Source organism: Anolis sagrei, chromosome 3 (genome assembly GCF_037176765.1).
Source record: "Anolis sagrei isolate rAnoSag1 chromosome 3, rAnoSag1.mat, whole genome shotgun sequence".
Classification (NCBI taxonomy): domain Eukaryota; kingdom Metazoa; phylum Chordata; class Lepidosauria; order Squamata; family Dactyloidae; genus Anolis; species Anolis sagrei.
The window spans coordinates 76,015,256-76,031,539 of NC_090023.1; the positions used below are offsets into that span (position 1 = coordinate 76,015,256).

The following is a 16,284-nucleotide window of genomic DNA, read 5'->3' on the forward strand; positions in this document are numbered from 1 at the left end:
CTCTGTGGATGCCTGCCATAGATGCAGGTGAAATGTCAGGAGAGAATGCTTCCGGAACATGGCCATATAGCTCGAAAAACCTACAACAACCCAGTTGTTCCGGCCATGAAAGCTTTGGACAATACCTTGTAGAAACAGTTTATAGTTATACATTATTTTTTTAAAAAAACAATTCGTGTGAAATAACGTCTGTGGACACTTAACCATCAGAAAGCCAATGTGTCTCTGCCTCAGCCACTCTTGGGGGCAATATTAGAATAGTTCAAGATCAGTGAAACACAACTTATGCTGGGTTGTTGTAAGTTTTTTGGGCTATATGGCCATGTTCTAGAAGCATTCTCTCTTGACGTTTTGCCTGCATCTATGGCAGGCATCCTCAGAGGCTGTGAGGATCAGGGAGACACAACTTATGCTTGGTTGTTGGAGGTTTTTCGGGCTATATGGCCATGTTCTAGAAGCATTCTGTCCTGACGTTTTGCCTGCATCTATGGCAAGCATCCTCAGAGGAGGGAATGTTTCTAGAACATGGCCATATCGCCCTAAAAACCTCCAACAACCCAGTGATTCCGGCCATGAAAGCCTTCGACAATACATTCAACTTAATGCTGTTCTTCCAGTTGCAGCACAAGGAGAAGGGCAAGAGGGCGCTCGAAGGGCAGGGATTCCCCACTCGAGGCACAAACCTAGCTGCGGAGCCAGAGCTCCCGTGGAGATGCAGATGCGACTATGCACTCGGGAGCTTGGGGTGCGTCTACACTGCAGAGTTAACGCAGTTCTACACCCCTTGGGTTGCCATGAGTGCGATGGAAGGCTGGGCTTGCAGTCATCACCAGCACAGCACTCCTTGGGAGGAGGCTTTGCAATAGGGCAACCCCCGGGTTTCTGTAGCATTGAGAGGGTGCCAAACTGGGTGAAGTCCACAATGTGGACGCAATAGAGAAGGTCTATGGGAGGGGTAGAGGGGAGGGGGGGAATGATGGTGCTGATTGGCTTTGGGAGGATTCCCACCCAAGGGGCGTGCAAGCTCCTCCTCCTCCTCCTCTTTCGCCCCTTTCTTTCTCTCTCTCTCTGTCTTTCTTTCTTTCTGTCTGCTCACTGCTCACCCGGCTTGGCTGCCCCCGGTGGCCCGGGAGGAAGGGAACCGCCGTTGCACAGGAAGTGGCAACACACACTCACACTTAGACACACACACACACACACAGAGTCCGTCTCTCTCTTTCCCTCCTGTATGCTCCTCCAGCCCGGGAGGCATCTGCCCCTGCCGCACTCCTCCGGGCGAGAAGAAGAAGAAGAAGGGCTCCTCCTCCTCCGCCTGCACCATAGGGCCGCGCTCCCTCGCCTTGTCTCCTGCCTCCTGCCGGCCTCCTCCTGGGCCAAGGCGATCCGGGCGGAGGCGGTGCCCGGAGAGAGACGCTCTTGCTTCGTGGAGGAGGAGGAGGCGGAGGAGGAGGAGGAGGAGGCTGGAGCCTCTGCACCGGAGCTGGAGGCGGAGAAGGGGAACCAACCAAACACCCCCAGGTCGGTGCTGCTCCTGCTCCTGCTGCTCCTTTCCTTCCCCTTTTCCTCCTTCTTTCGGGGCTCCCCTTCTTCTTTCTCATATTCCTCCTCCTCCCTTTCTTCCTCCCTTCTCTCCACGCAGCCGCCGCTGCTTTTTTGCTGCAGTCCTCGTCGCAGTCCGCTTCCCAGGCTTGCCAACTTCTCCCTGCACCCACCCTCTTTTCTCTACAAGGGGCACCAATTTCCCCCTTCCTCCTCCTCCCCATCACACTGCATTGTTGGGAAGGAAAAGGGGAGGGAAAGGGGGGCCTCCTCCCCCCCCCCCGTGCCTTCATATCCCTCCCTTTCCCCCCTCCTTAGGCCTCATGAGGTCCCATTTGCTTGGCATCCTCAATGGAGGGGGAATGCATATGCACCACTTGGAATGCCAGGGCTCAGTGGGATGGGGCCCTGGGAGTTGTGGGCTTGCAAGCCTGGTTGTGGTCTTCCTGCAAAGTGCAGCTGTAGCTTGAACTGCCCTGGCCTCCAGGTGTTGTAGTTTGAGGCAGGTTGGCAGAGTACAGCACTCCCATGGTCCCATAACTGCACTATGGAATGGGAGTTGCAGCTTGAACTGCCCTGGCTTCAAGGTGTTGTAGTTTGAGGCAGGTTGGCAAACTATCACTCCCATGGTCCCATAACTGCACTATGGAATAGGAATAGCAGCTTGAACTGCCCTGGCTTCGTGGCAGTGGGGTCATGGGAGTTGCAGTTTGAGGCAGTTTGATAGACCATGTCACCCCCATGATCCCATAACTGAACTAAGGGGTGGGAATTGCAGCTTGGACTGCTCAGGCTTCAAGGTGGTGGGATCATGGAAGTTGTAGTTTGAGGCAGGTTGGCAGAGTACAGCATTCTCATGATCCCACAGCATTGATCTCATAATTACACTATAGAGTGGGAATTGCAGCTTGAACTGCCCTGGCTTCATGGCAGTGGGGTCAAGGGAGTTGTAGTTTGAGGCAGTTTGGTAGTCTGTCACTCTCATGATCCCATAGCATTGATCCCATAACTGTAGTATGGAATGGGAAGGCAGCTTGAACTTCCCTGGCCTCAAAGTGGTGGGGTCATGGGAGTTGTAGTTTGATGCAGTTTGGCATTCTATGTCACTCCCTTGATCCCATAGCATTGATCCTATAACTACACTATGGAATGGGAATTGCAGCTTGAACTGCGCAGGCTTCAAGGCAGTGGGATCATGGGAGTTTGAGTCAGTTTGGCAGACCATGGGCCTCATCACACTAGATAATGAATCCACTTTAAATCTGGTTGCTGCCTCCTGTGGAATTCTGGGGTTTGTAGTTTAGGGAAGAGCCTTTAACAGCCTCACTAAACTATAAAACCCAGAATTCTGCAGGAGGCAGAAACCAGATTTAAAGTGGATTTATTCTCTAGTGTGATGAAATAGTATATCACACCCATGATCCCCTAGCATTGATCCCATAACTGCAGTATGGAATGGGGAGGCAGCTTGAACTGCCTAGGCTCCAAGGTGGTGGGATCATGGGAGTTGTAGTTTGAGTTGAGTTGAGTTTGGCAGGCTGTATCACTCCCATGAACCCATAGCATTGAGCTCTGCCATTTAAAGTGGGACAAGAGTGCATTCATTCTTCAATGTAGATCAGGTATGGGTAACCTTTGGCCTTCCAGGTGTTTTGGACATCAACTCCTACAGTTCCTAACAGCCTTAGGCCCTTTCCTTTTCCCCCTCAGCCACTTAAGTGGGGGCCTGAGGCTGTTAGGAATTGTGGGAGTTGAAGTCCAAAACACCTGGAGGGCCAAAGTTTGCTAATGCCTAATGTAGACACATTCAAAGTTATAGGTCACATCTTCAAAACAAAACCCCATGAATGAACGGTACAATATTTAAAATGAAGGTCAAGTTTAATGTAAACAAACCAGTATTTCAATGGGAAGTGTGGGCCTGCTTTTGGCTGATGAGATAGTTTAGTTAATTAGGATTGTTGTTGTGTGCCTTCCAGTTGTTTCAGACTTAAGGCAGACCTAAGGCTAAAGTTTAGGCCGGGGTTGGGTAAATGACCTTGGAGGGCTGCTTGATTCCTTCCTGTGGGCCATAGTTTGGGAAACCCTGCGTTAAAGGCTTTTTTCAGTGTGTGTTGTCTGAGCACTGTAGTTTGAAGCTGGCTTCCAACTTCATTAAATCGTCAGTGTAGATGGAGCCTCAATGTGATAGAATCGTGGGAATTGTAGTTTTACAAGGGCTGCGTCTGTAGAATAAATGCAGGGTCCTTCCACACAGCCATAAAACCCAGAATATCAAGGCAGAAAATCCCACAATATGTGCTTTGAACTGAGTTATCTGACTCCACACTGCCACAGTCTGACACTGTTTTGGGTCTTCTCAGCCCAAAAGTACTGTTGCTTCACAGACTGCAAATCCCAGGATTCCATTGCATTGGGCCGTGGCAGTTCAAGTGGCATGAATCTGCATTTATTCTACAGTTCAGATGCAATGTGAAAAACTAATTTTTATTTTGATATGCCTGTAATTGATGTGTTGTCGAAGGCTTTCATGGCTGTAACCACTAGGTTGCTGTGAGTTTTCCAGGCTGTATGGCCATGTTCCAGAAGCATTCTCTCCTGATGTTTTACCCACATCTATGGCAGGCATCCTCAGAAGTTGTGGGGATGCTTGCCATAGATGTGAGTGAAACGTCAGGAGAGAATGCTTCTGGAACATGGACATACAGCCCGAAAAACTCATAGTAACCCTATCTGTAATCGCCTTGGCACCTCGGAAGCCAAGCCCCTTCTCCTTACAAAAGTAGTCCCACAATCATTGAACCTGACCCTTTCCTTCCCTGGAATCAGTGGGTTTTAGAGGCTCTCTGATCTTGAATATAGGCGATTTACCTTTAATATATTGTGTCTACTTGGCATTGCAAAGAATGTGGGATTTGCAAAGCCAAGGGGTTGGAATGGCTTTTTCAGTCCTACTAATTTCTATCCAGCCTCTGTATTTCCAGCGTGGTGCAAGGTATTTTTCTTTGCTGTAGGGAGATTGGGTGTTTTGCAATGACTGATCAGTCTTTCCAGCTTGGCTTTGAGAATTTTGAGATGTGCAGTGTGCTTGTGAAAGGCCTGATTTAATTTGCATCGGTATCTGTAGGAATTCTTAAAGAATGGAAGCCTAAGGGGTATTTGCTATGGGGTGTGTTTACTGTCATTCAATGTGAACTATTACAACACAAAAGTAGGATTCTTTTTAAAAAGGGATTTGGGATTTTAAAAGAATTAGGATTTCACAAGGATAAGGGAGAATCATGGGCCTCAAAGATTAGTGGTATGTAGTGATCATATACATTATCTTAGAAATGTATACCCTCCAAATTCCTTTATGTGAAGTTATATAGTTATATGGTGGGTAAAGGAACTGTGTGGCTGCCCAGATATTGTTGGAGTGCAACTTCTAACAAGGATGCTGGGATTTGTGGTTCAATAACATTTGGAAGGCCAAATGTTATTGTTTAGCAGGTGAGGTGTAGTGTGAGGGTTTGAGGTATCTTTATTTTTTACTCTGTACATGTGGATCAGAAAGCTGAGCTGAGCAGCATAGAATAATATTATCCTTGAGTTGGAAGAGACCTCGTGGGCCACCCAGTCCAACCCTCGCCAAGAAGCAGGAGAATTGCATTCAAAGTACCTCCGACACATGGCCATCCAGCAGGAAATATTCAGTATTCATTAATGTATTGATCTTCCGCTTTTCTCTTAAGATGCGTTTTTTTGCATTGTCACCAGTGACCAGATAATCTTGGGGTGAACGTGGTCATTCACTAAAAATCTAGCAAATTAAAGTGAACAAGAGAGAGAGAGAGAAGAGAGATGGTTATGTGTACCCATCTTCTGCACACATACACATGTATGGATTTCAGGGCCTGTGAAGAAGTGTATCACAATGAATTTTCTTGGCACACCAAATATGTGTGCAAAAATGATAATGAAAGAAATTTGCTTCTGAAGGTCTTCATGTTACCTGAACTTGACTGGTAAGTATCCGAGCTTTGGAGTCTATGTCTGCTGTCTCCGTATGTAGTGGTGTGACCCCTATATTACCTTCAGATAGGAAGGAAATATGACATTTAATGAGGCCATGGCTAATTGAAAAGGGCTACTTAGAGTAGACAGTGTTGTCCATTAGCATAGGAGTTACTGGAGGCTATTCCTTATATGCCTGGTATCTCATAAAAGATGAAGCATGTGTTTTTCTCCCATGTGGTCTATTTATATCTCTACACAAATAAATCTGTGTAATTTATATTTTCAGTTTTCCATATATAAATATAGCATTGTGAGTGTGGGCTATTCTCGTTCCATTAAATAAGTCGAAGATACAGTAGAGCAGTGTTTCTCAACCTTCCTAATGCTGCAACCCCTTAATAGTTTCTCATGTTGTTGTGACCCCCAACCATAACATTATTTTCGTTGCTGCTTCATAACTGTAATTTTGCTACTGTTATGAAGGTTAATATCTGATATGCAGCATGTATTATCATTCACTGGTCCAAATTTGGCACAAATATCCGATACACCCAAATTTGAATACTGGTGGGGTTGGTTGGGAGGGATTGATTTTGTCATTTCTGAGTTGTAGTTCACCAATAATCAAAGAGCATTCGGAACTCCACCAAGAAAGGAATTGAACCAATTTTGGCACATAGAACTCCTACAATGAACAGAAAATACTGGAAGGGTTTGGTGGGCATTGACCTTGAGTTTTGGAGTTGTAGTTCACCTACATCCAGAGAGCACTGTGGACTCAAACAATGATGGATCTGGACCAAACTTGGCATGAATATTCAATATGTCCAAACATGAACACTGGTGGAGTTTGGGGGAAATAGACCTTGACATTTGGGAGTGGTAGTTGCTGGGATTTATAGTTCACCTACAATCAAAGAGCATTCTGAACCCCACTGATAGAATTGGGCCAAACTTCCCACACAGAACCCCCATGAACAACAGATAATACTGTGTTTTCTGATGGTCTTTGGTGACCCCTCTGAAACGCCCCCCGACCCCCTCCCCGGGGTCCCGACCCCCAGATTGAGAAACGCTGCAGTAGAGTCTCACTTATCCAACATAAACAGGCCGGCAGGATGTTGGATAAGCAAAAATGGTGGATAATAAGGAGGGATTAAGGAAAAGACTATTAAGCATCAAATTATGTTATGATTACATTATGATTTTACAAATTAGGCACCAAACATCATATTTTACAACAAATCAACAGAAAAAGCAGATCAATACATGATAATGTTATGTAGCAATTACTGTATTTACAAATTTAGCACCAAAACAGACAAGGGATCTTTCTTTCTCCCAACCTGGATTGCTTTGGATAATACAGAACATTGGATAAGCAAAGGTTGGATAAGCGAGTCTCTGTTGTATGTCAGTAGACATGCCCACGTCAGCTGCCCACATTTATTGAAAGGGATGAGGAAGTTGTTTCTGTGGGTTCATTGGCCAGCCTAGCCAAGGCATCTTGTGGCCTAAAAACAAAACATTCCATGTAATGTAAGTATTTGAAATTCCAGTGTTTCTCACTCTCCTGAGCAAAGACCATCTTGAATTAAATGTTGTCTGTGCTGCACCAGACACATGGCTTGGATGTCGGCTAAGTCCTTCCTGGAGAGCCAGGAACCACCCAATATTTAGCCCTGGGGCATTCAGGTAGAACAAGATTTTGCAAGTTCATTCCACTTGACTGCTGAACTGTCTTAGGGTGGTGTCCAAGAAAAGCAACTTTGGTTCTTGTGGTTACTTCTGAAGCTTTTCAATCGGTATCTATAGTGGGAAGCCTAAATTTTACCACGTCTCTTCAGGGATTATGTGTAACTAGAATATTTTCCTGTTGTGGGGAAAGAAATGTGAACTTTCTGGGCTTATCAACCCCATCCCCCAATTTTTGTTGGATGCCATTCAGTCATATTTCCTGACTCAAAACTGTGATCCCTTATTGACCCGGTTTCAAGGTTCATGGTGCTCATGTCCAATCATGTTGATTTGTCACAAGAGACAGGAAATCTCACAAGTACCTCTTTCCATTCTTGACAGAAGAAAATAAAAATAAATCATAACAACCAATTTACAATTTACTGTCACAACACCTAAAATGTTCTGCCTAGGATGGCAATGTCTGTCTATCGGTTGAGTTTAATGTGGAATATTTGGAGCCTGAAGAGGTACAGAACCCAAAATAATAAATAGGTGACTGTTGATCTATATTTTAAAAAACCATTTGAGCAGTTCTGAAATCTACCAATAACATATTTTGCAAATCTGATGCTGACTCACAGCCAGTCCACCACTACCCCTTGGATGATAAAAGATAGCTCATCACAATATTTTGTTGTTAGAAAAATCTGTTTCCTTTCTACTTGTAGAGATTTGAATTAGTCTCTGATGAAAGAAGGAAGCCCTGTACACATGAGGGGTGGGTTAGCAGATGATGCCATAGAGCAGTGGTTCTCAACCTATGGGTCTCCAGCTGTTTTGGCCTACAACTCCCAGAAATCCCAGACAGTTGTCCAGCTGTTAGGATTTCTGTGAGTTGAAGGCCAAAACATCTGGGGACCCACAGATTGAGAACCACTGCCATAGAGCTTTCTAATCAAAAAGCCCAGGAGTGTTGACCTTGTAAGTCCTTGCTTCACTACACCACTAGTACCTCCGCCAAAAATGTGGGTGAGAAGTGTGGACTGCTTGGCATTGAGTGCAGATTTCCATATGTATGGAGACTGGTTGAGAGAATGAGAGTAGGGTGTACTTTTTGGGAGGTTGAGTATGATTGAGAATTCAAGAGATAGGCAGATAACTACATGTTGGTGAGGGCACTTCGGAAGAAAAGGCTGAGAGACAGTATGAATAAGGGAAAAATAAATGCAAATGTTTAGTACTTAACTTCCTACTTGCATACAGTATTTGTGGGACTACATGTATTCACATTTTCATTTGACAAATATGTTTTCTCTAGGCATTTTCTAGGTCCATGCTCCTTCAGTTCAGTTTTTTGCTGTTGTTTATCCGTTCAGTCGCTTCCAACTCTTCCTGACCTCATGGACCAGCCCACATCAGAGCTCCCAGTTGGCCATAGCCACCCCCGGCTCCTTCAAGGCCAAGCCAGTCATTTCAAGGATGCTATCCATCCATCTTGCCCTTGGTCAACCCCTCTTCCTTTTGCCTTCCATTTTCCTCAGCATCATTATCTTCTCCATCCTTTCCTGTCCTCTCATTATGTAGCCAAAGTACTTCATAATTACCTCTAATATCCTTCCCTCCAGTGAGCAGTCAAGCTTTATTTCCTGGAATATGGACTGGTTTGATCTCGCGGTTCAAGGTACGCTTCGAATTTTCCTCCAATATCATAGTTCAAAAGCGTCTTTCTTCCTTCGCTCAGCCTTCCTTATGGTCCAGCTCTCACACCCATAGGTTTCTATGGGGAATATCATTGCTTTAACTATGCGGATCTTCATTGCTGGTGTGACGTCGCTACTGTTAACTATTTTATCGAGATTGGTCATTGCTTTCCTCCCAAGAAGTAAACATCCTCTGATGTTCGTTTCAGTAGGGGTTGCTATTATTCACCATGTTGCCTTTTGGTGCAAAATCTGGGAATGTTTCCCCAATGGATGCAGGGGTTGTACTGATTTTGTGTGATGGAATGTATTGGAGGCCAAATATGTTTATACAAATATAATTCCATGGAACTGTAACTAGTAAAATAATCTTCATTATTATTATTTTTCAGTACACCTACTCTTTTGTATTCCACCATAGTAATGAATTTAGGGTTGCCTAAGGCTTTCTGTACTGGTAAGGTTGACTGTTGGGCCTTGTGAAGATCCTAGCAGCAGCATATTCTTGAAAGGAGAATATGAACATGTTAGTCTTAAATTATTTTTAAACTGTCAAAGGATTAAATTAAATAATAGTTCCAATTGGTATGATTTTGTATTGCCATGAATATGATATATAAATATTATAATTAATAAATAAACAAATAATTAAACAAATACAATGTATGTGACCTGTATCATGCTGCTTGATAAGGGTAAGGGAATGCCACAGGTGGAGATAAAGAATCGCCACTATTTCAAAGAAGGAATTTCAGCCTCTGTAGCTTACATGGTGGGTTCCAGTTGCTAAAATTTCCTTATCTGCACAACTGTTAAAACTACAGGAGTTCTCTTTTCTGTATGGCTGGCTTAAACAGGTATACAACGCCATTTATTTTTTTTAGAACTAGGCTTTAATAATCTATTGCTAGTTTTCACTCTTCTTTGATAGACTATTTTATTGGAAAATGCCGTATGCTGATAAGCTGGATCCAAAAGTTCCCCTTGATGTATTATTTATTTCAGGGATGCTTTTTGTTTCCACACATGAAAGGCTAAAAGCTGAAAAACTCTGTGGTTGTCTCTCCCATGCCGTGAAGAGCTATGCTTGCTTATATTTTTTCATACTCTCGGAGTAACCAACTTGGCTATAAGGACAATCCTTTCTGCCTGTCAAGCTCACAACATGTCAAAAGATCCTAAGTGTCAGAGGTAGTTACAGGTTGAGTGTCCCCCTATCAGAAATTCTTGTGATCAGAAGTGTTTTTGGAATTTTGGGGAAAATTTTAGGGCCCTTCCACCCAGCCCTATATCCCAGAATATCTGCTTTGAATTGGGTTATCTGAGTCCACACTCAGATAATGTGGGATTTTCTGCCTTTATATTCTGGGATACAGGGTTGTGTGGAAGGGCCCTTCGATTATCTGCATATACTTTATGAGAATCTTGGAGATGAGACCCAAGTCTAAACACAAAATTGATTTCTTTCATATACACCTTCTCAATGCTTCTTGAAGGTAATATTACACACAATATTATCGAATTTGTTCATGATAACAAAATTTGTGTACACTGAACCATCAGAAAACAAAAGTGTTGCAATCTCAGCCAAACTGGATAATTTTGGATTTTGGAGTCTTTCTAATTTTGGATCTCTGGTAAGGGATACTGAAACTAAATATATGTACCTTCAAGTCACTTATGATGATACCATGAATTTTATAGGGCTTTCTTAGGCAAGGGACACTCAGAAATGGTCTTCTTTCTTCTGAAATGTAGCCTACATAATCTCACATTTGTTGACGATTTCTCATCCAAATATTAACCAGAGGTTTCCCTTGCTTTCCAAGATCAGATAGGATTTGATGCTGGGTTGTTGTAGGTTTTTTGGGTTGTATGGCCATGTTCTAGAAGCATTCTCTCCTGAGGTTTCACCTGCGTCTGTGGCAAGCATCCTCAGAAGTTGCAAACCTCACAACCTCTGAAGATGCTTGCCACAGATGCAGGCGAAACGTCAGGAGAGAATGCTTCTAGAACATGGCCATACAACCCAAAAAACCTACAACAACCCAATGATTCCAGCCATGAAAGCCTTCGACAATACAGGATTTGATGCCTTAGGGTATTTCGGCCTCAGAGGTAGTCACACTTCAAAAATTATAAACCACTATTAATGGTTTGGGATCTAGAGTAAGTTTATTGAACTGACAACCAATGGATATTGTTCCTTTCTCTTTTCCAACCTTTATGGGTGTAGTTTTTTTTTTGTCGTGTCAGGAGCAACTTGAGAAACTGCAAGTCGCTTCTGGTGTGAGAGAATTGGCCGTCTGCAAGGACGTTGCCCAGGGGACGCCCGGATGATTTGATGTTTTTATCATCCTTGTGGGAGGCTTCTCTCATGTCCCCGTATGAAAAGCTGGAGCTGCTAGAGGGAGCTCATCCGCCTCTCCCCGGATTCGAACCTGTGACCTGTCGGGTCTTCAGTCCTGCCGGCACAGGGGCTTAACCCACTCCACCACCGGGGGTTCCTATGGGTGTAGATGCAATATGGTTTATTTTCAATGTTCTATGGTCTGTCAGCTTATTCTTTAGCTCAGCATTAATTGCATCCTTTTAAATAGCTTCTTGTGGCTGGCCAAGTTCCATACAGGATATAATGGAACTCACCTTTCTCTTAACTGGCCTTTTGTAGTCGTGCTACTAGACTCACTGTTTATGCACATTGTTTCGGAATTTCCATTTCCCTCAATGGATGGACCTGTGCCAGATCCTGAGATATTGGCTAGTAGTCCTTGAGAAGTTTCCAGGAACAGAAGAAGCAACTGTACCCTGTGGGAATAAATTTAGTGCCAGTCCCTGGCACATCGGAAAGCAATTATTGCTGCTCTCCCACATCAGATAGCTTGAGAGGCATTTCTGTAGCGTTTTATGTAGATAGGATTTGGCTCTACGGATTGCATTTGTGTGGTAGTTAATGGACTTCTACAGCTTCCTTGGCTTGGCTTCTGATATTTTGACATGTTCAGTTAGGAGTGCCATTTTATGGCATTGTGTACTAGGATTTGTTCTATTTATTCTAAATTAGATTTTCCAGTTCTCCATCCCATTCTTGTCTCTTGGTAATGTAGACCTTGTGACACTCACAGAGAGACTGTGGCTTATAGGGAGACTGTATGGTTAGAAAAGCCTGTACGGTAAATTTCAAAAGAAAAGTTGCTTCCTATTTTCCACCTACCTTAGTTTTATTATGTGCTGGCATTTGTTTCCAGAACTTCATATAGTGGTATTTGAGCCAACAGTCCAATAAAGTTGGTTATCCCAGATCTGATGCCAACAGTGTGAAATGTCATTCCTCCACTCTGGTTCATAGTCTGTCCAAAGCATCACTGCTGTGTTGGGTGAGGTGTTCACTGCTGATGAATGCTGCAACCACAAGCAGTTTATCATGCTAGTTATTAGTTCAACGATCCTTCCTCTCAGTCCATGAATCCATTAAACTTTTATTTTTTTCCTTCCACAGCAAGACTATATGCTTGCTATTATGGTTTTATTTTAAGATGTTGTTCTCCTCTACTCAGTGAAATTTTCAGAGTGGTTTATGAAAAGCTTTAGAAAAGTTCTAGGGAAGAAGCAGCAGAGAAACATGCATTGACCTACCATTAAATGTGAATGTATAATTGCCCTTTTATGCACACTTAGATATTTTCTCAGACTGTAGATGAGAACTACTTTGCAAGTAATAGATGTAATGGTTCTCTGAGCTTTGGAACATAACATTTAACATTTAAATCTAATTTAGGTTTAATAAATTTCAGGAGGTGTTACTCTAGTATTTCTCTCTTAACAGCCAACATAGTGTAGTGATTTGAATGTTGGAGTACATCTCTAAAGACCAGGATTTGAATCCCCATTTAGTCCCGACACCTACTTGGGAAAATCACATATTCTCATCCTCAGACGAAAGCAAGGGCAGACCCCTTCTGAACACATCTTGCCAAGGAAACCCTATGTCTTAGGGTCGCCATAGGTTGGAAATGACACACAACAGCTGCAAGACTGTTGAATAGCTACAGTGGACACCTGCCTACTGTGGATTTTGTGAAAGTTGTCTGTTGAGGTGGTGCAATTGTCTGGTCTTACTTGAAAGCTGGCCATTAGAACTTGCCTGGAATGTTCGAAACCTGTCAAAACGTGGATAATAGTAGACTTTGATCTGCTACAGATCTGGGAAAATGTGCTCAGAAGAGTCATAGATCTATTTTTGTCTCTTTTATAGGGCGTGCTACTTGACAGTTTCCTCTGCTTATTTTCGAGCATGTTCCCAAACATATTCCCCTGTTCTGCAACTATGAGGTCTTTTATTTGAAAGCCCACCATGTATGAATAAAGATCGGTTATCAAATATTGTTGAGGAAGCCTTAGAAGACTGATGTTTAAGTCCCCCAAAGTCCAGTTCATCAGTTCTATGCCCAGTCTCTCTCTGTGTGAAATTAGAGCAAAGCAGATGGCAAGGCAAGTCTGTGACACTCCTGCTTGTAAAACTCCACTGTGACATCAGAACACATCAGGCATTTGTATCAGAAGAGCTGGGCCTGGCAGGAGGTTTGAGGAGGACATGAATGGAAAGAGTTGGAAAAGGTGGGTTGAGGAGGGGAGGACTGCAGTGTTTGACAATAATATTTGTGAACCATGTGTATAGTACTTCTTCCTTTAGCTGCTGAAGATGATAGAGTTCTACTATTCCATCATGTTAGGAATGGGCAACTCCAGATGAGTTGTTGGGTTGCAACTCCCATCATCCCTCATCACCATAGCCAATATGGAGGATTGTTGAGACTTGCACTCCTATGGTGTCTTGAGAGCCAGAGGTTGCTCCCACACCTGCTATATATGACAAATGCCATCTTCAGTATTGAAAACAGTCATAGGTATTGATATCTGAGGAACAGGTACTGTAATCTAGGTGGGTAAGATAGGGAAGGATTTGGTGGCCTTTTTCTGTTTACTTCCAGTTTTATAAAACACCTTCCCCATAATTGATTTATTGATTATATGATGGTTTGAAGCTTCACAAAACTTTTTAAGTTCAATCAACTTTCCCAAAACTCTACTTTTTTAGTCCCTCTGATTTCACTGGGATTTGATTTGGAACAAATTGTGTGTTTCACATGTATGTATACTTACCTGGGAGTAAGCTTCAATTAGTTTAGTTCAAATTAGATAGCTCTAGTATTATGGAGTCTAGCTTAGATTAGATAGGTAGCTATAGTATTATGCTGTATCTCATTTCCTTTGGAGTTTAGAGGGAAAATAAACATTGACTTGAATTGCAATGCATCTGTTCATATGGTATCAGTAAGTTACTTGCTTGGAAATAATGATTTTTCATTTGAAGCATATGGCTAACTGCATGACTACAAGACTGTGAAAGTTTCCCCCTTCCTCCATTATCTGTAGTCATATTTTATTTGGATGTGAATAGGGAAATGAAGTGGATGTGGCCAATCATCTGAAAAGGGATTTTGAAGGGCAGTAAGTATGTATTCGCACCAGAACTATATAGGTTTGTTGTGTGTCAGCTTGCGTCTGAATTGCACACAAATTATGAAGTGCAAGGCAGTGAGAGTAAGAGAGTGAGGTAAAGGAAACACCCAGGAGCTAAAATGCATTTTGAGGATGAGTCTTCATTTGCTGTGATGCAGATCGTGCATTTAAAAATACATCTCAACCGTCAGTATAGTTGCTGACATAGGAATTTTGCTTCACAGCTGTGGTTGCTGTTTTTGACATGCTGGTTGTTGACACATGCTCTCACAGATGTGAATGTCTTGGAAATAAGACTACGAAGAGCTCCCAACTAATTGATTTGAAGAACTGGCAAACCGAATGCTGTCTTTCATTAACTTACAAATGTCCTACCGGCACAGGAAAGGTCTGCCAGAAACACATTTGGAGGTAAGAATATTGCTAATAGCATCTCAGTAGAGCATAAAACTGAACATCTATGCTGGCGAGCTTGCTCTTCATGGAGTTTACAGCATTGATCCAAGATTTGAGCTCAAAGGTTGGGCTCGTGGGCTTCTTAGTTCTGCACATAATAGAGGAGACCCCAAAAGCAGGGACTTTTTGGCTTTGTTGCTACTGATGTCATGTTCACTTGAATAGATTGGGGCTTTATGTGGAATTTGCCATTAGATAAAATTGGTAAATTTAAATTGATATTTTGCAGAACTCATGGTGAATTTTGCTAGAGTGAATGTGTATACCTATGTTTTATAAATACATGCACAGAGGTTACATTAGGGAGACAATTACAGAGCATGGAGAACCCTCTCTCCCTGATTCTGAGGGCACATCTGTATTTTTATTTATTTATTTATTTATTTTGTATTGTGTTGTAACTTATTGCTTATTGGTAATTTATGGATAATGTGTTAAGTCAATTGTTATATGTTGCATGGAACCACTGCTGTTTCTACTGTTTTTACTGTTTGTGAACCGCTGTGAGTCGCCTTCGGGCTTGAGATACAGCGGTATATAAGCAAAGTAAATAAATAAATAAATAAATAAATAACTTGTTGTTTGGGCTTGGCCCCATGTAAGCCGCTCCAAGTCCCCGTTGGGGGAGATGGTGGTGGGGTATAAATAAAGATTATTATTATTACCAGAACTTCTTTCCCTCACATGTTTTGAACTTCAACTCCCAGAAATCCCAGCCAGTTTACCAGCAGTTAAGAATTGTGGGAGCTGAAGTCCAAAACCTCTGGAGACCAAAGGTTGGGAAGCACGGATCTATACTGACGTCTTCTTGTTGTTGTTTGGATGAAAGTTTTTTATTTTCACAATCATATTGCAGAGATTACATTTTTGATCAAGATCAAATGCAGTACAATAGTATTACTGCTTCTCCTCCTTCCTGCTTCTCCTCTCCCCCAAAAGTACATTAACACATACACTTTTGAACAGTGCCTACAACAATTGTTCCCCATTACACAGTTCTCTCCTCTCCCACCCCTCCCATTGCCGTGACCTCCCATCCCTCTGGTTGAAGGCATTAATATACAACCCTGTCCTTCCTTCCCAGTGAAACACTCTCCCATTCTTCCCACCATGTTGTTGTTCATTCGTTCAGTCGTCTCCGACTCTTCGTGACCTCATGGACCAGCCCACGCCAGAGCTCCCTGTCGGCCGTTACCACCCCCAGCTCCCTCAAGGTCAGTCCAGTCACTTCAAGGATGCCATCCATCCATCTTGCCCTTGGTCGGCCCCTCTTCCTTTTGCCTTCCACTTTCCCCAGCATAATTGTCTTCTCTAGGCTTTCCTGTCTCCTCATGATGTGGCCAAAGTACTTCAGCTTTGTCTCTAGTATCTTTCCCTCCAGTGAGCA

The 16,284-nt window shown here is 43.0% G+C and overlaps 1 protein-coding gene across 2 annotated transcripts in view; it reads left to right on the forward strand.

Annotated features, from left to right (window-relative positions):
- The first annotated feature begins 1,070 nt into the window (after positions 1-1,070).
- AGPAT3 (1-acylglycerol-3-phosphate O-acyltransferase 3) overlaps positions 1,071-16,284 on the forward strand; it is a 125,861-nt gene continuing 110,647 nt past the window's right edge. Inside the window, exon 1 of one of the 2 annotated variants that reach the window (XM_060770251.2) lies at positions 1,071-1,518. The gene's annotated coding sequence lies outside the window, so the exon portion shown is untranslated. Of the gene's footprint in view, positions 1,519-14,733; positions 14,853-16,284 lie in introns of those variants that run through there. The other variant, XM_060770254.2, reaches the window with a different exon arrangement.